This window comes from Anomaloglossus baeobatrachus, chromosome 8 (genome assembly GCF_048569485.1).
Source record: "Anomaloglossus baeobatrachus isolate aAnoBae1 chromosome 8, aAnoBae1.hap1, whole genome shotgun sequence".
Lineage (NCBI taxonomy): Eukaryota > Metazoa > Chordata > Amphibia > Anura > Aromobatidae > Anomaloglossus > Anomaloglossus baeobatrachus.
The window spans coordinates 3,141,690-3,166,840 of record NC_134360.1 but is presented as its reverse complement, the minus strand read 5'-3'; the positions used below and the strand labels follow the sequence as shown (position 1 = coordinate 3,166,840).

At 52.6% G+C, this 25,151-nt stretch overlaps 1 protein-coding gene across 2 annotated transcripts in view; it reads right to left on the bottom strand.

The window, feature by feature from the left end:
• LOC142249050 (platelet glycoprotein IX-like) overlaps positions 1-24,408 on the bottom strand; it is a 67,363-nt gene extending 42,955 nt beyond the window's left edge. Inside the window, exon 1 of one of the 2 annotated variants that reach the window (XM_075320636.1) lies at positions 24,387-24,408. The gene's annotated coding sequence lies outside the window, so the exon portion shown is untranslated. The remainder of the gene's footprint in view (positions 1-24,386) is intronic. The other variant, XM_075320635.1, reaches the window with a different exon arrangement.
• Between the last annotated feature and the right edge of the window lie 743 nt (positions 24,409-25,151).

Here is a 25,151-nt window from a genome sequence, read left to right as displayed (position 1 = left end):
CACATACAATTATAATAACTTCTTCCCAGATCGGGAGGTACTCTTACTTAAAACGTTACGGTTGCAAACGGTCACGGCTTCCGCTCTCTCCTACCCAAGCAACCTGGCCCTGATGCTGCCCCTAAGCAAACAGGCAGCACCCCTTGACCCCAGTCCAGCACAAGTTGCCCGAGCGGGTTCTGTCCTTTTCAGGGGGCCCACGTCCATGGGGAACTGCTGGGAGTGTGGGGTGTGTTGGTGTAAGACCTGTTAACATTTACATATATAGGTTAGAAGACTGTGGACTTTTCCTTGTTATGCTGCCACCTGCTGTCAAAACAAAGAACAGCGGGCACAAACCCCCTGCTGCTTGATTTACTTGGTACAGTCCTGAACAGGATGTGAGGAGGAGCTAGTTTTGTTTGGTAGCTGTTTATGCTGAGGTGTGTGTGTTCGGACGTGCTGAAGAAGGCAAGGCCGCATTCTGCCCTGCTGAACAAGGTCCAAGTACCTGAGTGTTGCGTGACATCTCCCCAAGACACAGATCCAAGAAAGGCTGGATGTGGAGCGAGGAGCCAGACAGCACGGGCAAATTACAGAGACGGGACAAAGACTGAACTTTAGAGGTGTCTGGCGGCGGAATACGGGCCCCAACGGTGACGAGGTACCCCACGCTGAAACCTGCAGTTAAGTGTGCACACTACTTTTAAGCTGGGTTCACACTAAGCGACAGCGACAACGACGTCGCTGTTACGTCACCATTTTCGGTGACGTAACAGCGACCTTGTAAGTCGCTGTTATGATCGCTGCTTAGCTGTCAAACACAGCGACGCAGCAGCGATCATAACGTCGCTGTGCTACATGTGCAGAGAGCAGGGAGCCGCACTTAGCGCTGGCTCCTTGCTCTCCTAGGTACAGTACACATCGGGTTAATTAACCCGATGTGTACTGCAGCTACATGTCACAGTGCAGAGAGCAGGGAGCCGCACTTAGCGCTGGCTCCTTGCTCTCCTAGGTACAGTACACATCGGGTTAATTAACCCGATGTGTGCTGCAGCTACATGTCACAGTGCAGAGAGCAGGGAGCCGCGCACACTGCTTAGCGCTGGCTCCTTGCTCTCCTTGCTACAGTATACATCGGGTTAATTACCCGATGTGTACTGCAGCCACATGTGCACAGAGCAGGAGCCGGCACTGGCAGCAAGGGCGGAAGCTGGTAACGAAGGTAAATATCGGGTAACCAGGGAAAGGTCTTCCCTTGGTTACCCGATGTTTAGGCTGGTTACAGCTTACCGCAGCTGCCAGACGCCGGCTCCTGCTCTCTGCTCGCTTCATTTTGTCGCTCTCTCGCTGTCACACACAGCGATGTGTGTGTCACAGCGGGAGAGTGACGACCAAAAAATGAAGCTGGACATTAAGCAACGACCGGCGACCTCACAGCAGGGGCCAGGTCGTTGCTGGATGTCACACACAGCGACAGCGACGGGACGTCGCTGCAACGTCACAGAAAATGGTGACGTAGCAGCGACGTCGTTGTCGCTGTGTGTGACACCAGCTTTAGTTAGGGACAGATAGGAAAAGACTCTGCACTGTGTTATACGAGTAAGGTAACAAGGACCCTGCGGTTTTTTTTTTGCTTAATAAGGATTTTTGTGTTTTGCTTTTGGGAGTACAATCTGAGGCTTCCCACCCTTGACAAGCTATTCAAAGTGGTTGTATGTATATTGCATTATCTCTACTGCTGTGCACATTCCCGCTTTTCTTCCCCCTCCTTTCCCGCACTATTCCTCCACCTGTGTTGTGCAATACATTATTAAATTTGCATTGATTAACCCCCGTGGTTCCGTGCAGTCCTTGTGTATCCCGTTACCTGCAGGTTATTACATTTGGCGTAGCCGGCAGGATACGTAGGCTGGTACGGAACAATGGACGGACAGGGGGGTGTCGCTGATGGAGGTGTTCTAATACAACCTGATGGGGGAATACCAGCAAGGCAGCTGTCCCTGGGGGCTATGCTGACCCATATACCAAAATTTACTGGCAGCAATGTACCTCTCCATGACTGGGCGCAGAGAATGAGGGGCATGTTGAGAGTAGCAGGAGTGACTGCAGAAAATCAAGGGGAGATATTGTTGATTGCCCTTGAAGGCCATGCTCAAGAGACTATTTTATTGTGCCCTGAGAGTGAACGAAAGACGTTAGAGCAGGTGGTGAAGATTCTTTAGAGAGTGTATGGCGGGAAACCAGAAGCAGGAGATTTACAGGCGCAACTGTTCTACAGGCTGCAGGGTGAAGAAGAAGGTCTGCCACAGTATGCAAATGCACTCCAGAGAATGATGAGACAAATGCTTACAGCAGAGCCAGAGCTAGCACAAACCCCCGGTTATGCTGACCGTACCCTACGAGATCAATTCCTCCGTGGGTTACATAACCCCAAGATCAAAGGTGCCCTCCGTGAACGGCTAAGGGTAGTAAAAAAACTAACTTTCCAGGAGATATTGGAAGAAGCAGTCTCCCGCGCACAAACTGAAAATTGCAACCCGCAGAACGCCTGGGGAGAAGTTTGTATGCATAAGATAGTCCCGGGTGAGAAAAACCGAGAACCGAGCCAACTTGAGGCTAAAGTGGATCAGTTACAAGAGACGGTTACTGCTCTACAAGAGTTGCTGAAGAATATGCAAGCCCCGGCGTCAGAAGTAAGAACGACAGCACCGCGGCCAAATACCCGCACGCATACCTATCAAGAAGAGAGGGGACAGATCGAGCAGAGACGATCGAGACCCGCTGGAGACTACCAGTGTTGGAACTGTGGAAATCGGAACCATTTATTCCGACACTGTCCGGAGAGGAAAACGTCTCAAGAAAGACCGCCGTTAAACTACTGCCTCCCTCCATGGATGGGCACAGGGCCGGCTCAAGGTTTTTGTGGGCCCTGGGCGAAAGAGTCTCAGTGGGCCCCATCCACACATAGACATGCACAGATACATACACATACAGGCACACGTACACATACTTAAAGAGAAATTCACAAAAACACATAAATAGACATAAATCTAGACACAGTCAAATACACTGACATACATAGATACACATCATACATACACACACACATTATTTTTATATATTTATCCTGTATATATATTTCTAATATTGGGAAGCCGGCAACAGCCTCATTCACTTCCCGGCTTGACTAACAGACATGGCCGCACATAGGGCACACTAACACTGCTGTATATACATCACAAGAGAGGCTGGGGACAAACACAATACTGGGGGAATACATATTACTGAGGAAAGGGGTATACAGCTCTAGAGGAGGGCAGTGACTGAGGTGGGGGGACAGCTGTGAGGTGGGGGTTGACATGCAGCTCTGGGTGTATACAGCTCTGGGGTGGGGGGGGGGACATACAGCACCTGCGTGGAGGGGACATACAACTCTGGGGGTATAGTAGTATGCAGCGCCATATTGTGTTATGAAGCCCCCATTGTCCTCCATATAGTATTATGTAGCCCCCATATGCACTATGCAGCCCCCATATAGCACAATGCAGACCCAGATAGCATTAGGCACCTTCATGTAGTATACAGCACACATATAGCACAATGCAGACCCAGATAGCAATAGGCACCCTCATGTAGTACACAGCCCCTAAATACCACAGTGCAGAGCCAGATAGCATTAGGCACCCTCATGTAGTACACAGCACCTATATAGCACAGTGCAGAGCCAGATAGCATTAGGTATCCTCATGTAGTACACAGACCTTTATAGTACAGTGCAGACCCAGACAGCACAGTGGAAACCCAGATAGCATTAGGCACTCTCATGTAGCATACAGCTTGTATATAGCATAGCCTGTATATAGCACAGTGCAGAGCCAGATAGCAGTAGGCACCCTCATGTAGAATACAGTGATTAATACTCAGTGGCGTAACTAGAGTTTGATGGGCCCTGGTGCAAAATTTGGACCGGGGCCCCCCTCCACGTACACCGACACTTAGGGTGCGGGATAATGACACTGACACTCGGGGTACAGGATAATGATGCTGACACTTGGCTCTTACCCTCAGCACCCAGGTTTCCCATGATCTGAAATCCCTCTATCAGTACCCAGCTTTCCCATGTTCTGATATCCATCTTTCCCTCAGCACCCAGCTTTCCCATAACAGAGTAAAGCTGGGTGCTGAGAGATGTATAGCAGAGCATGGGAAAGCTGGGTGCTGAGGGAAAGAGCCTTTTTCCCTCAGCACAAAACATTCCCATCCCATACTTGTATCTTTGTCCTCCTTGTATATAGATCTCCAAATACTATAATGGCCCCCACATAGCCTTCCATATAATATAAAGGGTCCCACATAACCCGTCATATATTATAATGCACCCCCATAGTTCTCCATGTATTATAATTCACCCCATAGTACTCCATATATTATACTGCACCACAGTCCTCCATGTTTTATAATGCACACCCATGTGTGACCATGTGTAAGGTAGCCTCCATATTTCTCCATTTATTATAATGTAGCCCCGATAGTGCTATATGTATTATAATGTAGCGACATAAATCATCATATTGTATTATGCAGCCCCATACTCCTCCATGTATAATGCACCCCTAGTCCATGTATAAGGTGTCCTTCATTTTGTATTATGCAGCCCCATACTCCTCCATGTATAATGCACCCCTAGTCCATGTATAAGGTGTCCTTCATTTTGTATTATGCAGCCCCATACTCCTCCATGTATAATGCACCCCTAGTCCATGTATAAGGTGTCCTTCATTTTGTATTATGCAGCCCCATACTCCTCCATGTATAATGCACCCCTAGTCCATGTATAAGGTGTCCTTCATTTTGTATTATGCAGCCCCATACTCCTCCATGTATAATGCACCCCTAGTCCATGTATAAGGTGTCCTTCATGTTTATTATGCAGTCCCATAGACCTCCATGTATCATGCAGCCAGCAAAATAAAAAAACAAGTACCTCTCTTCTCCTTCCGACCCCTGCGACTGCGGTAGTTACGCCCCTGCCCCCAAATGTCACACACCCTGCACCCCCATATCACACACACTACACCCCCATATCTCACACACCCTGCTTCCCATACAGCCTGCACCCCCATATCTCACACACTACACCCCCATATCACACACACTACACCCCCATATCTCTCACACCCTGCTTCCCATACAGCCTGCACCCCCATATCACACACACACCCCCATATCACACACACTACACCCCCATATCTCTCACACCCTGCTTCCCATACAGCCTGCACCCCCATATCACACACACTACACCCCCATATCACACACACTACACCCCCATATCTCTCACACCCTCCTTCCCATACAGCCTGCACCCCCCATATCCCACACACACTGCTCCCCATACAGCCTGCACCCCCCATATCCCACACACACTGCTTCCCATACAGCCTGCACCCCCCCAGATCTCACACACTACACCCCCATATGTCACATACCCTGCTCCTCATACAGCCTGCACCCCCCATATCACACACAATACACCCTCATATCACACACACCCTGCCCACATATCTCACCCTGCCTGTACCCCAACTTACCCCTCTCAAACACTGTGCACCCCTTCACATCCTTCTGTCAGTCTGCAGCCCTCATATCTATGTCACTCACCCTGCAGCCCCCTCACCCTCATGTCCCCTCTTTTCTTATTACCAGTCATCATGTGTCCATGTCTCCTTCAGGATTCAGTATCTTGCTTTCTGCCGGCCTCCTGTGTCTCCTCCCACACAGTCACATGGGCGTGACGTCATCGCAGGTCCTGCAGGATGGAGATCCCGTCTGCTGTGCAGGTCAAGACTAGCACTCCTGCAGCTCAGACACGGCTGGTGGCCTCTCCAGGTCAGACATGGCTGGTGGCCTCTCCAGGTCAGACACGGCTGGTGGCCTCTCCAGGTCAGACACGGCTGGTGGCCTCTCCAGGTCAGGGGCCCCTCTACTGACACTGGGCTCCCCTGACTCACAGGCCGGCCACTACACAGCGGCACTACACATAGGGGCCCGGCAGCCGGCTCTGCAGAGTACTAGTGCCGCTGTGTAGTGGCCGGCCTGTGAGTCAGGGGAGCCCAGTGTCAGTAGAGGGGCGGCTCACGTCTCCTCGTTCCCCCGCTGATCCGGTCTCCTCGGCGCGTCGTCCATTGCTGTCGCTCGCTCTGACCTCTCAGCAGGCGCGCAGTGATGACGTCACCGCGGTCCTCTGCAGAGCTGTCAGAAGAACGCCGACAGTCACAGCGGGGAGAATGATAAGAGAGGGAGCGCGCCGCTCACTCTCTCATCATTGCTCTCAATTGTATCGGCACATGCGATGCCGAAGCAATTGAAAGCTCGATCCTCGGCGGGGGGCGGTGACAGCGCGGCCACCGGGCCCCCCTGAGTAGCGGTGCGCCACTCCTGCCACCGCGAGTGGGCCCCCCGGCAGCTCAGGGCCCCGGCATTTGACCGGGTTTGCCGGGTGCTGGCGCCGGCCCTGGATGGGCACATGGTGGGGAGACCAACTGAGCTTAGAGAAAACCAACGCCCTGAAGATATAGCAGCCTGCACGCCGACGATCATGGCCGAATTTGAAGGGAAAGAAGTAAGATGCTTGATGGATACTGGGTCCCAAGTGACCACCATGCCAGAACAGTTCTTCTACCAACATTTTGGACAAACTGTATCCATTGACAAAGGGGCACATATCAAACTGAGGGCTGCAAACAAACTTCCCATTCCGGTTGTAGAAGTCGTGTGGATGAACATACGTGCATGTGGCCAGAACTTAGGCAAAAAAGGGATTGTGTTAACGGAGGGCCGGTACGACAGAGGTGCCGGCTATCGTGGGTATGAACGTCCTGAAAGAATTAGACCAGTTGCTCTTCAACAAGGGGGGCTGTGATTACTGGAAAACGACAGTTGCTAACAGGCCTGCCCAAAAGGTCTTCCAACACCTTATCCGTGCCCGAGGACTGTGGAGGAATGGTGGGAGCCGCTACCCGGTGGGGAGGGTTCGAGTCCCAAGACAGACAACAATTACTCTACCTCCAAATCGTGAGACAGTCCTCACCTTGCCAGTCGGAGCCCACCGTACACTCGAGGGGATGGAGGTGTTGGTGGAGCCTTACCGTGGTGAAGAGAACGGAGATGAACCGTTGATGGCTCGCACTTTAGCAACAGTAAGAAATGGAAGAGTCCCTTTCCGTTGCGTGAACACCGGTGAACAGGCCTACACCTTGACCTCGGGAGTTGTTCTGGCCCATGTCTACCTGGCGCCTGAAGAGGTGGCGACCGCAGAATCGATTGAATTGCAGCCCATGGCAGGGGAAGCCTGGACTTGGGCTGTTTCTATGGAAAGAAAAGAGAAACGCACTGATCAGTGGAACAGTCGCGTCACCTTAGGGCAGATGGGAGTGGACCTGAGCCCCTTCGCTTCGGAGCAAGCCCAAGCCATAGAAGACTTTATTTGGGAGAATCAAGCCACGTTCTCCCGTCACGCAGAAGATTTTGGCTGTACTGATAAGATCCAGCATGAAATACCCACGGGAGATGCCCCACCGATCAGGGAAAGGTACAGACAAATACCCCCAAAGTACTACCAAGAGGTGAAAGAGCTCTTGGCGCAGATGCTGAAGAGCGGGGTGGTAAGAGAAAGTCAGAGTCCATGGGCTGCCCCAATCGTGCTGGTCAAGAAAAAGGATGGGTCTACCCGCTTCTGTGTTGACTACCGCAAGCTTAATGGATGCACGGTTTGTGATTCCTACCCTCTGCCCCGGATAGAGGAGTCCCTGTCGGCGCTGGGAAAGGCACGTTACTTCTCCTCCCTTGATCTGGCCAGCGGATATTGGCAGGTCCCTGTGGCAGAGAAAGACAAGGCCAAGACCGCATTTATTGTACCCATGGGACTCTTCGAGTTCAATCGCATGCCGTTTGGACTAAATAATGCCCCAGGAACTTTTCAGCGCCTCATGGAATGTTGCCTTGGAGACATGAACTTCAAGGCCACGTTGATTTACCTGGATGACAAAGTAGTGTATTCTGCAACCTTCGAAAAACATCTAGAAAACCTGGGTCAAGTGTTTCAGCGGTTACGGGCCCATGGGCTTAAACTGAAACCAAAAAAATGCCGGATCTTTCAGGAAGAGATTGAATATCTCGGACACAAGGTGTCGGAAGCCGGCGTACAGCCCTCCGATGGGAAAGTGAGAGCAGTGCTACAATGGCCCACACCCAGCACAGTGCGGGAGGTTCGAGCTTTCCTGGGGCTAGCCGGATATTACCGTCGCTTTATCAAAGATTTCGCGAAGGAGGCAGAACCTTTGCACGAATTGCTCCGAGGGACTGCGAAAGGACCAAAAGCACAGAAAATTTGCTGGGGACCAAGACAAGCAGATGCCTTACACCGATTGAAAGAGGCCTTGGTTAGCGCCCCTGTGCTTGCCTATGCAGACTATAACCTCCCTTTTCGGTTGTATACAGACGCAAGCCTCTACGGCCTGGGTGCAGTACTGGCCCAGGTACAGAATGGTACTGAACGGGTGATTGCATATGGAAGTCGGACGTTACGGGAAGCCGAGCGCAACCCCGAGAATTACAGTTCTTTTCGGCTGGAATTACTGGCACTAGTATGGGCAATAACCGAAAGGTTCTCGGAATATCTCACGGGAGCCCAAATTGAAGTCTATACGGATAATAATCCCCTGGCTCACATCTCCACCGCCAAACTGGGAGCAATGGAACAGAGGTGGCTGGCACGACTCTCCAGATACAATTATCATGTGCAGTACCGCTCCAAGCATGAAAATCAGAATGCGGATGCCCTTTCTCGTGTTACCACCGAAGCCCCAGTGGGGGAGAGAGATGAACAGTTGGAGGAAGACGAAATTCTGGACTTCAGTAAATTCACCGCTCAATTGGTAGAGGCTCGTATGCTGGAAATTACGTCGGGCACGACATCACACCTGCTTGGCCAAACCAGAGAGGAATGGGTGAAAATCCAGTCATCTGACCCAGAACTGCTTCAAGTGAAAGAGTGGGTGATCCAGCAGCGCAAGCCTAGAAAGGAAATACGGGCCACGCTGTCGCACGTGGCCCTCCAGATTCTCAGCCAGTGGGATAAGCTGTCGGTGCAGGAAGGGATGCTGTATCGGAAGGTGCACCTAGCTACAGAGTTGGAAGTATGGTGGCAAGTAGTGATACCCCAGAAGATGGCAGTACCATTGGCCCGAGAGGCACATGAGAAGGGAGCCCATTTCGGACCGGACAAGACTTACCAGTGGTTGCAAAGAATAGTATACTGTCCTCAGATGCTTCGGGCAGTAGAGAAGGCCTGTAAACTGTGCCGTTCCTGTGAGTTAAGTAAAGCTCCCCCACAGCGAGCACCAGTACAGACTATTGCAACCAAAGAGCCATTGGAAGTACTCATGATCGATTATCTGAAGATTGGTCACTCCCACCGGGGCTATCAGTTCTGCCTTGTGATGACAGATCACTTCTCCAAATTTGCGGTGGTGACGCCCACCAGAGATCAGACGGCTGAATCAGCTGCTCGAGCCATCAGTGATGACTTTATCCGGGTGTACGGCTGCCCCAAAAGAATACATTCCGATCAAGGGGCTTGCTTTCAGGGCGGTGTCATGAGAGAGCTGCAAAGGATTTACGGAATGCAGAAGTCAAGGACTACGCCTTATCATCCACAGGGCAACGGAGCCTGCGAGAGATTTAACCGGACCCTCCTACAAATGCTACGCACGTTAGAGAATGATCGTAAGAATCACTGGCCCGGCTATCTCGCAGAACTCGTGTGGGCGTACAATAATCGTGTCCACTCCACCACTGGGTACACCCCGTACGTGCTACTGTTTGGAAGAGCCGGAAGAGGCATAGAAGAGCTCAACCTGGCTCCCCCCGAGATCAGTAAAGGTCAGAGTGTGGGTTCCTGGGTTGACTGTCACCGTCGACGGCTGGAGACTATCCATCGAATTGTCACCAAGCGACTGCAAGAAAAGACACATCCACAGCGGAAACCTGTGTGTGAAACCCCGTTCTTGCCAGGAGACCGAGTACTAGTTGCAGAGAAGCACCCGAAAAACAAGTTGAGCGAGCGCTGGAAAACAGAGCCATACATTGTGATCAGAAGAATCTCGCCCCACGGATCAGTATACGAAGTGAGAGGTGAGCGAAGAGGCGACACCCTCATCCTGCATCGTAATATGCTGAGGCCCTGCTATTCAGAAGACAGGACCAGACAAAGTACCTCGGAGACGATGCCCGTGCCCGTTCCTGTTACCCTCGAAGAGGGCTCTGACGATGAAGAATGGTGGCGGGCCCCGGCCAACCCAGCAGAATGGGAGAGATCCACGCCCCCATCCGTTCAAGACACAGGTGCCACCCCTGCAGAGCAGGAGTCACCAATCGCCAGAGATGGGGACGAGAATACTGTACTCCCTGATACGGCGCCAACGTCTGGTGACTTAGCCGTAGTACCACGCCGGACTGAGCGGGCTAATGCTGGTATTCCCCCTGATCAGTACTTGGCAGATGAATTTGTGTGTTCTGTCACTGGATCCTGTTTTAAGACATTGGCTCCCAAGCAACAGGTTGTGAAGCAGGGCAGGAGTTGCCACCGTGTGCCCCTGTGCAGAGCGCCTCAGGAGAGTATCGACCGGGACGGCCGAGGTTAAAGAGGGGGGGAAATGTAAGACCTGTTAACATTTACATATATAGGTTAGAACACTGTGGACTTTTCCTTGTTATGCTGCCACCTGCTGTCAAAACAAAGAACAGCGGGCACAAACCCCCCTGCTGCTTGATTTACTTGGTACAGTCCTGAACAGGATGTGAGGAGGAGCTGGTTTTGTTTTGGTAGCTGTTTTATGCAGAGAAGTGTGTGTTCGGATGTGCTGAAGAAGGCAAGGCCGCATTCTGCCCTGCTGAACAAGGTCCAAGTACCTGAGTGTTGCATGACATCTCCCCAAGACACAGATCCAAGAAAAGCTGGATGTGGAGCGAGGAGCCAGACAGCACGGGCAAATTACAGAGACGGGACAAAGACTGAACTTTAGAGGTGTCTGCCGGCGGAATACGGGCCCCAACGGTGACGAGGTACCCCACGCTGAAACCTGCAGTTAAGTGTGCACACTACTTTTAGTTAGGGACAGATAGGAAAAGACTATGCACTGTGTTATACGAGTAAGATAACAAGGACTCTGCACTGTGTTAGGCCTCTGCCACACTCACGTGAATTTCACGCACGTGCCGAGAGACACGTATTTCCCCTGCGTGTTGCGTGCAGGTAAGTACGTGTCTCTGGTACGTGCGTGACACGTGTGTTCTACGTGTGCTATCCGCGATAGGACACGTAGAACCGGTAATTATTATACTCACCTGGTCCTTCCTGATGTCCGCGCTGCTGTCCGTGGTGCAGATCCTCGGTCTCCAGCCCTCCTGTCTCCCCGCTGCTGCTGCTGCCAGGCAGTGAAGTGAATATTCAATGAGAATAATGAGCGGCGGTCGGCAGCAAGAGGCAGCAGCGGCAGAGACAGGAGGGCTGGAGAAGGTGAGTTAATGTTTTTTATTTTTTTCCCTGACATGTGTGTTTACTCCGGCGCGTGTCACACGGGACCGCATCCACACTACACCCGTGTGGTACGGGTGCGGGCCGTGTAACACCCGTGCTGCCGGAGAAAACACTGACATGTCAGCGCTTTGAAAATCGCACACACGTACAAACGCACACGGACACATGTTCCGTGTGGTTTTACGTGTGTGTGCCTGCTACCATAGGGTAGCATTGCTGTACATGTCTCCGTGCCGCCGGTACGTGTAAAAAATGACAAACACGTGCCGGAGGCACGGATGTGTGGCGCAGGCCTTATGCAAGTAAGGTAACAAGGACCCTGCGGTTTTTTTTTTTGCTTAATAAGGATTTTTGTGTTTTGCTTTTGGGAGTACAATCTGAGGCTTCCCACCCTTGACAAGCTATTCAAAGTGATTGTATGTATATTACATTATATCTACTGCTGTGCACCTTCCCCCTTTTCTCTCCCTCCGTTCCCGCACTTTTCCTCCACCTGTGTTGTGCAATATGTTATTAAATTTGCATTGATTAACCCCCGTGGTTCCGTGCAGTCCTTGCGTATCCCGTTACCTGCAGGTTATTACATTGGTGTTGTGCTCTGTGGCCCCTGGCTTGTCCAGGGCGCCACAATCTCTAGTAATGATGGGAGTAGTAGTTGTGGGTAGTAGTATGCCCGCCGTGGATGGATGATCTGCTATACCATCACTATCCATAGTGTAGAGATAAGTGTAAAGCCTGCTTTACATGTTACGATTCTGCATATGATATCGTATGTGATTGTACCCGCCCCCATCGTATGTGTTGGACGTTCAATTTGTTGAATGTGCCGCACAAACGATTCACCCCGTCACACGTACGTAGGGGTACTTTGCACACTACGACATCGCAAGCCGATGTTGTGATGCCGAGCGCGATAGTCCCCACCCCTGTTGCAGCAGTGATATGTGGTCATAGCTGGCGTAGCGAAAATTATCGCTACGCCAGCTTCACATGCACTCACCTGCCCTGCGACGTCGCTCTGGCCGGTAGTGATGGGTGCACTAGTTCATCTATCTCCATCCTGACAAAGATGAGTTCATTATGAAGTAAACAGCAGTGTGAGGAGACAGAGATCCTCTACAGCTCCAGGAGATCCTGCGCTCACACTGGCTCCTTATTGCTCCTGATGCTGGAAAAGGAGGTAGTAACACTCTACCACACATCAAATACACATAGAACAGTAATATTAATAACTGAAATTGCAGAGTAGACAGACACAGCTCATATGTGTGTATGAGAGAGAGAGTGTGTGTGTGTGGCTCATGCCCCTCACCTGTCTGTGTGATAGGATCAGCCTCCTGTAGAGGATCAGACTCCTGGGATCTGCCTCCTGTAGAGGATCGGCCTCCTGTAGAGGATCGGCCTCCTGTAGAGGACCAGCCTCCTGTAGAGGATCGGCCTCCTGTAGCCTAGAAGATCAGTCTTGCTAAAATCTTTGCCACTGGCTCCTGTTCTGTTCTCAAAATGGTGGCTGCTGAACTGCTCCTCAGCTCCCTCATACACATTCATTATGGGTCAGTACTCTACACTACCACAGGGGGCGCTGCTGGGCTCCCTCATACACATTCATTGTGGGTCAGTACTCTACACTACCACACGGGGCGCTGCTGGGCTCCCTCATACACATTCATTGTGGGTCAGTACTCTACACTACCACAGGGGGCGCTGCTGGGCTCCCTCATACACATTCATTGTGGGTCAGTACTCTACACTACCACAGGGGGCGCTGCTGGGCTCCCTCATAATACACATTCATTATGGGTCAGTACTCTATACTACCACAGGGGGCGCTGCTGGGCTCCCTCATACACATTCATTGTGGGTCAGTACTCTACACTACCACAGGGGGCGCTGCTGGGCTCCCTCATACACATTCAATTATGGGTCAGTACTCTACACTACCACAGGGGGCGCTGCTGGGCTCCCTCATACACATTCATTATGAGTCAGTACTCTACACTACCACAGGGGGCGCTGCTGGGCTCCCTCATACACATTCATTATGGGTCAGTACTCTACACTACCACAGGGGGCGCTGCTGGGCTCCCTCATACACATTCATTATGGGTCCGTACTCTACACTACCACAGGGGGCGCTGCTGGGCTCCCTCATACACATTCATTATGGGTCAGTACTCTACACTACCACAGGGGGCGCTGCTGGGCTCCCTCATACACATTCATTATGGGTCCGTACTCTACACTACCACAGGAAGCGCTGCTGGGCTCCCTCATACACATTCATTATGGGTCAGTACTCTACACTACCACAGGGGGCGCTGCTGGGCTCCCTCATACACATTCATTATGGGTCCATACTCTACACTACCACAGGGGGCGCTGCTGGGCTCCCTCATACACCTTCATTATGAGTCAGTACTCTACACTACCACAGGGGGCGCTGCTGGGCTCCCTCATACACATTCATTATGAGTCAGTACTCTACACTACCACAGGGGGCGCTGCTGGGCTCCCTCATACACATTCATTATGAGTCAGTACTCTACACTACCACAGGGGGCGCTGCTGGGCTCCATCATACACATTCATTATGAGTCAGTACTCTACACTACCACAGGGGGCGCTACTGGACTCCCTCATACACATTCATTATGGGTCAGTACTCTACACTACCACAGGGGGCGCTGTTGGGCTCCCTCATACACATTCATTGTGGGTCAGTACTCTACACTACCACAGGGGCGCTGCTGGGCTCCCTCATACACATTCATTGTGGGTCAGTACTCTACACTACCACAGGGGTGCTGCTGGGCTCCTCATACACATTCATTATGAGTCAGTACTCTACACTACCACAGGGGGCGCTGCTGGGCTCCCTCATACACATTCATTATGAGTCAGTACTCTATACTACCACAGGTGCTGCTGCTGGGCTCCCTCATACACATTCATTATGAGTCAGTACTCTACACTACCACAGGGGGCGCTGCTGGGCTCCCTCATACACATTCATTATGGGTCAGTACTCTACACTACCACAGGGGCGCTGCTGGGCTCCCTCATACACATTCATTGTGGGTCAGTACTCTACACTACCACAGGGGCACTGCTGGGCTCCCTCATACACATTCATTATGAGTCAGTACTCTACACTACCACAGGGGCGCTGCTGGGCTCCCTCATACACATTCATTATGAGTCAGTACTCTACACTACCACAGGGGCGCTGCTGGGCTCCCTCATACACATTCATTATGAGTCAGTACTCTACACTACCACAGGGGCGCTGCTGGGCTCCCTCATACACATTCATTGTGAGTCAGTACTCTACACTACCACAGGGGGTGCTGCTGGGCTCCCTCATACACATTCATTATGAGTCAGTACTCTACACTACCACAGGTGCTGCTGCTGGGCTCCCTCATACACATTCATTATGAGTCAGTACTCTACACTACCACAGGTGCTGCTGCTGGGCTCCCTCATACACATTCATTATGGGTCAGTACTCTACACTACCACAGGGGCGCTGCTGGGCTCCCTCATACACATTCATTATGAGTCAGTACTCTACACTACCACAGGGGGCGCTGCTGGGCTCCCTCATACACATTCATTGTGGGTCAGTACTCTACACTACCACAGGGGCGCTGCTGGGCTCCCTCATACACATTCATTGTGGGTCAGTACTCTACACTACCACAGGGGGCGCTGCGGGGCTCCCTCATACACATTCATTGTGGGTCAGTACTCTACACTACCACACGGGGCGCTGCTGGGCTCCCTCATACACATTCATTAGGAGTCAGTACTCTACACTACCACAGGGGGCGCTGCTGGGCTCCCTCATACACATTCATTATGGGTCCGTACTCTACACTACCACAGGGGGCGCTGCTGGGCTCCCTCATACACATTCATTATGGGTCAGTACTCTACACTACCACAGGGGGCGCTGCTGGGCTCCCTCATACACATTCATTATGAGTCAGTACTCTACACTACCACAGGGGGTGCTGCTGGGCTCCCTCATACACATTCATTATGGGTCAGTACTCTACACTACCACAGGGGGCGCTGCTGGGCTCCCTCATACACATTCATTATGGGTCAGTACTCTACACTACCACAGGGGGCGCTGCTGGGCTCCCTCATACACATTCATTATGGGTCCGTACTCTACACTACCACAGGGGGCGCTGCTGGGCTCCCTCATACACATTCATTATGGGTCCGTACTCTACACTACCACAGGGGGTGCTGCTGGGCTCCCTCATACACATTCATTATGGGTCCGTACTCTACACTACCACAGGGGGTGCTGCTGGGCTCCCTCATACACATTCATTATGGGTCAGTACTCTACACTACCACAGGGGGCGCTGCTGGGCTCCCTCATACACATTCATTATGGGTCAGTACTCTACACTACCACAGGGGGCGCTGCTGGGCTCAGTGAGATGCATCAGACTGATCTAGGCCGTCTTGGTTTATTCTCAGTAGAACATTTAGTTCGGCAGCTCATATAGGTCATTCAGGTCACAGGTCACATGATGCATTTCCTGGCAGCTCCTCACAGGAGAGAAATACTGAACTAAATGAACTAATCTTTTGAACTAATCTTTTCTGTGAACTAATCACCAAAATGAACTAGATTTCCCATCACTACTGGCCGGCGACCCGCCTCCTTATTAAGGGGGCGGGCCGTGCGGCGTCATAGCGATGTCACACGGCAGGCGGCCAATAGAAGCGGAGGGGCGGAGATGAGCGGGACGTAAACATCCCGCCCACCTTCTTCCTTCTGCATTGTGGGCCGGGAGCCGCAGGACGCAGGTAAAATCTGTTCATCGTTCCCGGGGTGTCACACACTGCGATGTGCGCTGCCCGGATGCGATGAACAATCTGACGTTCAATTCTAGAGACAGGTACGATGTGTGTGCGATGGACGTTTTACCGTTCAATCGTAATCGCACGTACCTGTCACACACTACAATGTACCTTACGATGCCGGATGTGCGGCACTTACGACGTGACCCCGCCGGCACATTGTAAGATACATTGCAGCGTGTAAAGCGGGCTTTAGATTCTGCTGCCCCCGGAATCGGGATTGATGAGAAACGTCCGATCAGCCGACATGTCAATATTATAAAAGATGTAAAGCGCCGCTGATCCAGACAACAGGACAAAGTCACTGGACCCGAGAAAGTCGGCTGCGGAGTTCTGTATTGTACCAAGTTACGTAAACCTGAGGGCGGCAGCGATACGAGGCAGAAATATCCATCGCTGCCTGGACTGTGAAGCGACCGGTAGTAGGGCCGCGGGTGTGTGTGTATGCTCTATTCCAACAAAATCCCCATACTCAGATTTTACCGGTAGTAACATTTCTTTACTATGAAACATATTTATAACACAGTCAACCGAACTATCTGCGCACATGTGTATGGTGGAGTCCCCGGATCTTCACTCCTTCCGGGTACGCAGCAAGGAAAAAAAAAAACAAGAGAAAAAAAACAAAGAAATGGCGGCAACTTTCCCTAACTTTCCCTACAATCACGTACCAGTCTATCCCAGAAGAAGATGCCGCTCCCACATCGCAGGCCTGGAGTCTCACGATGATGGGTCCCGGTGCAGCGCTGAAGGGATGCAGCTCCTCGGTCTTCTCCTTTGATCTTCTCCCACTGGTAACGGATTCTAGTCAGTCTCTTAGTCCCGGGGCACACCGAGCAGAAGAAGGGAGGTCACGGTTGCACGGATGGCTCCCTTGTATCGGTAACGGCCCCTGCACTTGCACTCAGGGTGCGATGCTCTGCAGTCAAGTTGTCACAGCCCCTGGATATGCTCTCCAGGCGCGATGCTCTGCAGTCCGGTTAGATCCTCGGTGAAAACAAAGTCCTGCAGACCGGGGATGGCAGAACCCACTTCCACAGGGTGATTCTTCCAAGAATCCGGTTGCAAAAGAACCCTCTGTTCAGGGAGACCACACGTAGCTCTGTCCTGGCTGAGCTCCGGGTCTGTACTCTTTTGCCGCTCTTTTTCTTCCTGGTTAGAACACATGAGCTGTAGGGGATTTCCCACCTCTGTGTCTGTGATTGCACAGTCTGACACTGCCCCCTTGTGGGCAAGTGCTGAAGCAATGTTCAAATCCCTTTCTACATTGATGATGCAGTCTGAATTGTTGATCCCATTACATACCCCCCCACTTAAAGGTTGGCAGTCCCTGTCAACTACCGTCGGTTCCCAGGCAGTGATGACTGCAGATGTCACAGGGGTTGGTTGAGAAGTGGGCCATACATACTGGTCCCTGTAAGACCGCCCGGGCGGGATCCCAGAAGTGGTGCGGTCAGTGCGTCTCAAGGGTCGGTTGTTACCCTCCCCGTCACTGTCTTTACGTCCCACTTCAGTCAGCACTCCGGGGGAAGAACTGTGTTGTGTAGGTGGGTCACCGGTCTCGGAGTCGACATGATCACTATGCTGGGAAACGTCCGTGACGTCAGTCGTGTCGGCAGCGTCACCCCCTCCGGGTACTGTGGTATGGGAGTCAGGCTGGGATCGGCAGGGACGCAACATATTTCGGTGCACAGTGCGGATGCTGCGACTGTCTTCACCCCGCACTCGGTATACATGCCCGTTGGGGTAGGGGCGTTCGATTACCCGGTAGACCTCAGTCTCCCACTTGGCTCGAAGTTTCCCTTGTGGCTTCTTGATACGGAGCAGGACTAGCTGTCCCAACTTCAAGGGTTGCTCTTGCACGGGGAGTGGGTCAGCATGTATCTGGCCCCGGATTTGTTGGCTCACCAGCCGGTGTACAGTCTCCATCTTCTGTCGGTGAGCATTTAGCCAGGAGGGGTAGTTATGGCAGACATCATCTCCGGGGCGGAATAGGTTCAGGTCATGGACCCCTTTTCCGGGGTGGCCAAAGAGAAGGGTGTGTGGGGTGTAACCAGTCATGGAGTGGACCTGGTTGTTGTAGGCCCATACTAGATCGGGAAGGAATTGGGGCCATTGGTCTTTCTTATCATCGGCCAAGGTGCGGATCAGCTGGAGTAGAGTCCGGTTGAAGCGTTCACATGCACCGTTCCCTTGTGGGTGGTAAGGAGTGGTCCTCGACTTCTGAATCCCATACATCCGATGCAGCTCTTCGATGACTCGGCCTTCGAAACAAGCCCCCTGGTCGGAGTGCAACCTCTCCGGACACCCATAGACGTGGATGAACTGTCGACAGATGGCCCGTGCAGCCGATTCAGCCGTCTGGTCTTTGGTAGCAACAGCGACAGCGAATTTTGTGAAGTGATCCACCATGACTAGGCAGTACTGATAGCCACTGCTCGCTGTCCCAATCAGCAGATAGTCCACCATCAACAGCTCAAGGGGCCTGGATGTTTTAATTGTCTGGACAGGTGCACGCTGTTCAGGGGACTTGTGTAGTTCACAGGTGCGACAGGTTTGGCAGACGTCTTCAACCAGCTTGCGGAGCCCCGGACAATAGATGGACTGTTGAATCCACCGAAAGGTCTTGTCTATCCCGAAGTGTCCATTCCTTTTGTGGGCTTTGGCCACCATCTCACGGGCCAATTGATCAGGCACCACAACTTGTGTGCATTCCTCCAGCATATGCGACAAGAGAACCTTCCAGTATAGCACTCCTTCTCTCAGAATCAGCCGGTCCCACTGACTGAGCAGGGTCAAGGTCCCGGTAGACAGTCTTGCCCGTATATCGGCGGGAGGCTTCTGCTGCCGCTTCACCCATTGTTTGAGTAGAGCCCATTCAGGGTTCTGGTCCTGGAGCCTGCACCACTCCTGGGGCGGCAAGGCGACCCCCACTGGAGTTCCAGCTTCGCCCACAACGAACTGGCGGTAATCCATCATCTGTTGGGCGAGCTTTGCAAAGTCAGGCGTCTCGTCCCCTTCTAATTCTTCATCCCGGTCTCGGTTGAGTAAGGGGTATGACACTCTAGACAGGCTGTCCGCATTTTGATTCTCAGCTCCAGCCCTATATTTGATCTTGTAATTGAACTTGGAGAGCCGAGCCATCCAACGCTGCTCCATGACTCCGAGCTTCGCATTTTCTAAGTGGGCCAATGGGTTGTTATCGGTCAGGACTAGTACTTCGGTCCTCGTGAGGTACCCTGCAAATTTCTCCGCCATAGCCCACGTTAGGGCCAACAGCTCCAGCCGGAACGAGCTATAATTGGTGGGGTTCTTCTCGCCCTCATGTAGGGACCGACTGGCATAGGCTATGACCCGTTCCTTGCCTTCTTGTACCTGTGAAAGTACTGCCCCTAGACCCTGTAGACTGGCATCGGTGTGTAGTTGGAAGGGCAGGTTGTAGTCCGCATATGCCAGGATGGGGGAGACGTTAAGGCACCCTTTAGGGCTTGGAAGGACTCTTCCTGGCTGGGTCCCCAGCTGATGGGTCGTCCTCTGGGGCTGTTGGTGGTCCCTCGAAGCAGGTCATGCAAGGGTGCAGCAAGCCGGGCGAAGTTTTTGACGAACCGGTGGTAGTAGCCGGCCAACCCCAGGAAAGCCCTGACCTCCTTGACGTTTGTGGGCTGCGGACAATCCCGTACGGCGGCTATCTTCTCTGAAGACGGCTGAACACCTTTGGCTGAGATCCGGTGGCCCAGGTAATTGATCTCGGGCTGCAGAAGACGGCACTTGCTGAGTTTCAACTTCAGGCCATGTTCTCTCAACCTACTGAACACACGGCCCAGCTGCTGCAGGTGTTCTTCAAATGTGGCCGAATAGACTACAATGTCGTCCAGGTAGATGAGGGTGAAGTCGAAGTTGAAGTCTCCCAAGCAGCGCTCCATCAGCCGCTGGAAAGTCCCCGGCGCGTTGTTCAGACCAAAGGGCATCCGGTCGAACTCGTACAGGCCCATGGGTAGGATGAAAGCAGTCTTCTCTCTATCTTTCTCGTGCATGGGTACCTGCCAATATCCGCTGGCCAGATCCAATGAAGAGAAGTATTTGGCTTTCTTCAGGGCTGTCAGGGATTCTTCGATCCTTGGCAAAGGGTATGAGTCCCGGGTGGTGCAAGCATTCAAACGGCGGTAGTCCACACAGAACCTCAGGGACCCGTCCTTCTTCTTGACTATCACAACCGGTGCAGCCCAGGGGCTCTGGCTTTCTCGTACCACTCCAGCGTGTAGCATGGAATTCAGGAGATTTTTCACTTCTTGGTATTGCTGGGGAGGTATTTGGCGGTACCTTTCACGGATAGGAGCAGTGTCACCGGTGGGGATTTCGTGCTTGATACTGGTGGTGCACCCAAAGTCGGTGTCATGCCGGGCAAAGGACGCCTGATGCTCTTGAAGTAGCTCTTCCACCTGGGACACCTCCCGTTTGGAGTATTGGGATACGTCCAACTGACACTTCTCTCGTAGTTCTCGCCCCGCGTTGGTGTCACCCGCGACAGCGGCCATGGCAGAGACCGTCACTGTCCATTCTCCCTCTGTAGACGGTACAAACTGGAGGGGGCTCATAGGGTTCCCCTCTTCGGTTAGAACGTAGACTCGGGCGAGCTGTGTCCTGGCTTCTAGGTCAACGCTCACGTTAGCCATGTTGCCCAGCCTGACAGGAATTCTTCCCTTTCTCACTACTGCTAGAGTTCGAGCGACTAGTGGATTCAGCTTCCCTTCCTTCGGGGTGCGCGGCTCAATCAGCACCTACACGCCTTCAAGCTGTCTCGTGGTGCTAAGGGGTAGCGAGATAACTGTCTCTTTCCCAGCCGGTAAGGTGATCCTAGTATGGCGGGGTACGGTGATCGTGGCCAGCGGCAGTTGTTCTTCGGTCATTCGCTGGAGGTTGCAGGTCCGGACCACTTGCTGAAAGGCACGGCGGGTGGCCCTATGTGCGGTCACTTCTTGCCAGTACTTGGGCCCCCTCTTGGTAAACAACACCAGATTCAGGTCTTTCAAGATGTTCATCCCAATAATCATGGGCGTTTTTGATCCAAAGCCTTCCCTGACCACGATTATCCCTCTCTTCCCGAGATCTTGGCCACAGATTTCGGTGTTCATCCAGGCAACTCCCGTCACCGGAATGGGTAGATTATTGGCTGCTTTGATCTTGATGGCGGTATCAGGGTCATAGGCAACCCGCGGCTTTAGACATTCTTCGTAGAACTGCTCGGAGATGGTGGATACCTGAGACCCAGTATCCATTAACCCTTGTACGGCGATCCCTTCCAGTAATACTTCCAGGGTGGGGCTATTTGATGCAAGTTTGCTCCGTGGCTGGCTCTGTTTTCCTACACCCCTCTCTTTGGCCTCCCCTGCCGAGTGAGCCTCTTTGGCAGGGGTGTCTAGTTTAAAGGCGGCCGCTGTTGTGGGACATGACTTGCTGGTTCTGGTAGATCGGACCGTGGATGAACTTGAAAGTTCTGGGGGCAACGGTTTGCTCTATGGCGGGGGTCGCCGCATGTCCAGCATCTTCCCATCGGCCGGCTGGGTTGTTGTCTCGCTTGCCGGCCCGCCTGTTGGTCTAGGGTGAGCTGTAACACCTGTTTCTGCAACTCTGCCACCATCTGCTTCAGTTCTTCCGTGTCGCTGTTCGGGGTCCCGATACCAGATATGGACCTGCAAGCCGCGGTATATGTCTGTGTCTCCACGACAGGTCCCCTTGAACGTTCTATAGCTTCTTGTTTGACCTCAGCGAACGTAAAGGCCGGATTTATCCGGAGTAGATCTTGCAATGAGCGGTTAAGGTACGGGTCTCTCAATCCGGTCACGAACTGATCTCTCAACACCAGGTCACGGGTACCCGTACTAGCTATCTGTTCTTCTTTTCTACAGGCTTGTTCTAGCAGCACTTGAAGGGCATTGGCATATTGAGGAATGTCCTCCGACTCGAGCTGAGTACGCCGGAAGAACATATAGCGCAATGTTCCCGCATATGTGGTCGGCCCATAGGTGTTCTCCAGCACCCGCACCAAGTCATCCAACGTACGCTGGCCCCTAACCATCTCCAGCCTGACTGTCGTCCACGCTTCCCCCTCTAATGTTAGCATGGCCATTTCTGCTAAGGTCTTAGGATCAGTGTTATACATTTCCCCCACTATCTTAAGTTGTTCAGTCCATTCAGTTACAGGATAGTTCCGTCCATTAAACTTTCTCACCTGATTGACAATAGACGTCCTGGGAGCTGTCCGGTTATAAGTTACTACCGGGGGATGATTTTGTTGGTCACACATCCTGCCGACTACGCCACATGAAGCGACCGGTGGTAGGGCCGCGGGTGTGTGTGTATGCTCTATTCCAACAAAATCCCCATACTCAGATTTTACCGGTAGTAACATTTCTTTACTATGAAACATATTTATAACACAGTCAACCGAACTATCTGCGCACATGTGTATGGTGGAGTCCCCGGATCTTCACTCCTTCCGGGTACGCAGCAAGGAAAAAAAAAACAAGAGAAAAAAAACAAAGAAATGGCGGCAACTTTCCCTAACTTTCCCTACGATCACGTACCAGTCTATCCCAGAAGAAGATGCCGCTCCCACGTCGCAGACCTGGAGTCTCACGATGATGGGTCCCGGTGCAGCGCTGAAGGGATGCAGCTCCTCGGTCTTCTCCTTTGATCTTCTCCCGCTGGTAACGGATTCTAGTCAGTCTCTTAGTCCCGAGGCACACCGAGCAGAAGAAGGGAGGTCACGGTTGCACGGATGGCTCCCTTGTGTCGATAACGGCCCCTGCACTTGCACTCAGGGTGTGATGCTCTGCAGTCAAGTTGTCACAGCCCCTGGATATGCACTCCGGGCGCGATGCTCTGCAGTCCGGTTAGATCCTCGGTGAAAACAAAGTCCTGCAGACCGGGGATGGCAGAAACCACTTCCACAGGGTGATTCTTCCAAGAATCCGGTTGCAAAAGAACCCGCTGTTCAGGGAGACCACACGTAGCTCTGTCCTGGCTGAGCTCCGGGTCTGTACTCTTTTGCCGCTCTTTTTCTTCCTGGTTAGAACACATGAGCTGTAGGGGATTTCCCACCTCTGTGTCTGTGATTGCACAGTCTGACACTGCCCCCTTGTGGGCAAGTGCTGAAGCAATGTTCAAATCCCTTTCTACATTGATGATGCAGTCTGAATTGTTGATCCCATTACAACTGTATGGGGTACTTTGCACACTACGACATCGTAGGTGCGATGTCGGTGGGGTCAAATCGAAAGTGATGCATTTCCTGCGTCGCTCTCGACATCGTAGTGTGTAAATCCTAAATGATACGATTAACGAGCGCAAAAGCGTCGTAATCGTATCATTGGTGTAGCATCGGCGAATTCCATAATTACGCTGATGCGACGGTCCGATGTTGTTCCTCGTTCCTGCGGCAGCGCACATCGCTGTGTGTGAAGCCGCAGGAGCGAGGAACATCTCCTACCTGCGTCCCGGCTGCAATGCGGAAGGAAGGAGGTGGGCGGGATGTTTACATCCTGCTCATCTCCACCCCTCCGCTCCTATTGGCCGTGTGACGTCACAGTGACGCCGCACGACCCGCCCCCTTAATAAGGAGGCGGTTCGCTGGCCAGAGCGACGTCGCACGACAGGTGAGTGTATGTGAAGCTGCCGTAGCGATAATGTTCGCTACGGCAGCTATCACAATGATATCGCAGCTGCGACGGAGCGGGGACTATCGCGCTCGGCATCGCAGCATCGGCTTGCGATGTCGCAGTGTGCAAAGTACCCCTATCAGCAGAGCTTTCAGTTATCTGTTCATAATATTTGTTATTTTCAATGATTTATTCTGGTCTAGCGGCACCAAAACCAAAGCTTTTCCTGAAGGTAAAGCGTAAAAAGTGAAAGTACCAACCTTAGATGAGTCCACGGTGCTGGCGTTAGAGTGGATCATCCACAGCGCTGGCATTGGAGCGATTTGTCCATGGTGCTAGCGTTAGCGCGGGTCATCCACGGCGCTGGCGTTAGAGCGGATCATCCACAGTTCTGGCGTTAGCGCAGGTCATCCACAGAGCTGCTGCTAGAGAGGGCCGTCCACAGTGCTGGCATTAGCGCAGGTCGTCCACAGCTCTAGCATTAGAGAAGGCCTTCCACAGCGCTGGCGTTAGAGAGGGCCTTCCACAGCGCTGGCGTTAACGTGGGCCGTCCACAGCACTGGCGTTAGAGAGGGCCGTCCACAGCACAGGCGTTAGAGAGGGCCGTCCACAGCGCTGGCGTTAGAGAGGGCCTTCCACAGCGCTGGCGTTAGAGAGGGCCGTCCACAGCGCTGGCGTTAGAGAGGGCCGTCCACAGCGCTGGCGTTAGAGAGAGCCCTCCACAGCGATGGTGTTAGACAGGGCCTTCCACAGTGCTGGCGTTAACATGGGCCTTCCACAGCACTGGCGTTAGAGCGGGCCGTCCACAGCGCTGGTGTTAACATGGGCCTTCCACAGCGCTGGCGTTAACATGGGCCGTCCACAGCGCTGGCGTTAGAGAGGTCTGTCCACAGCGCTGGCGTTAGAGAGGGCCTTCCACAGCGCTGGCATTAGAGAGGGCCGTCCACAGCGCTGGCGTTAGAGCGGGCCGTCCACAGCGCTGGCATTAGAGAGGGCTGTCCACAGCGCTGGCATTAGAGAGGGCC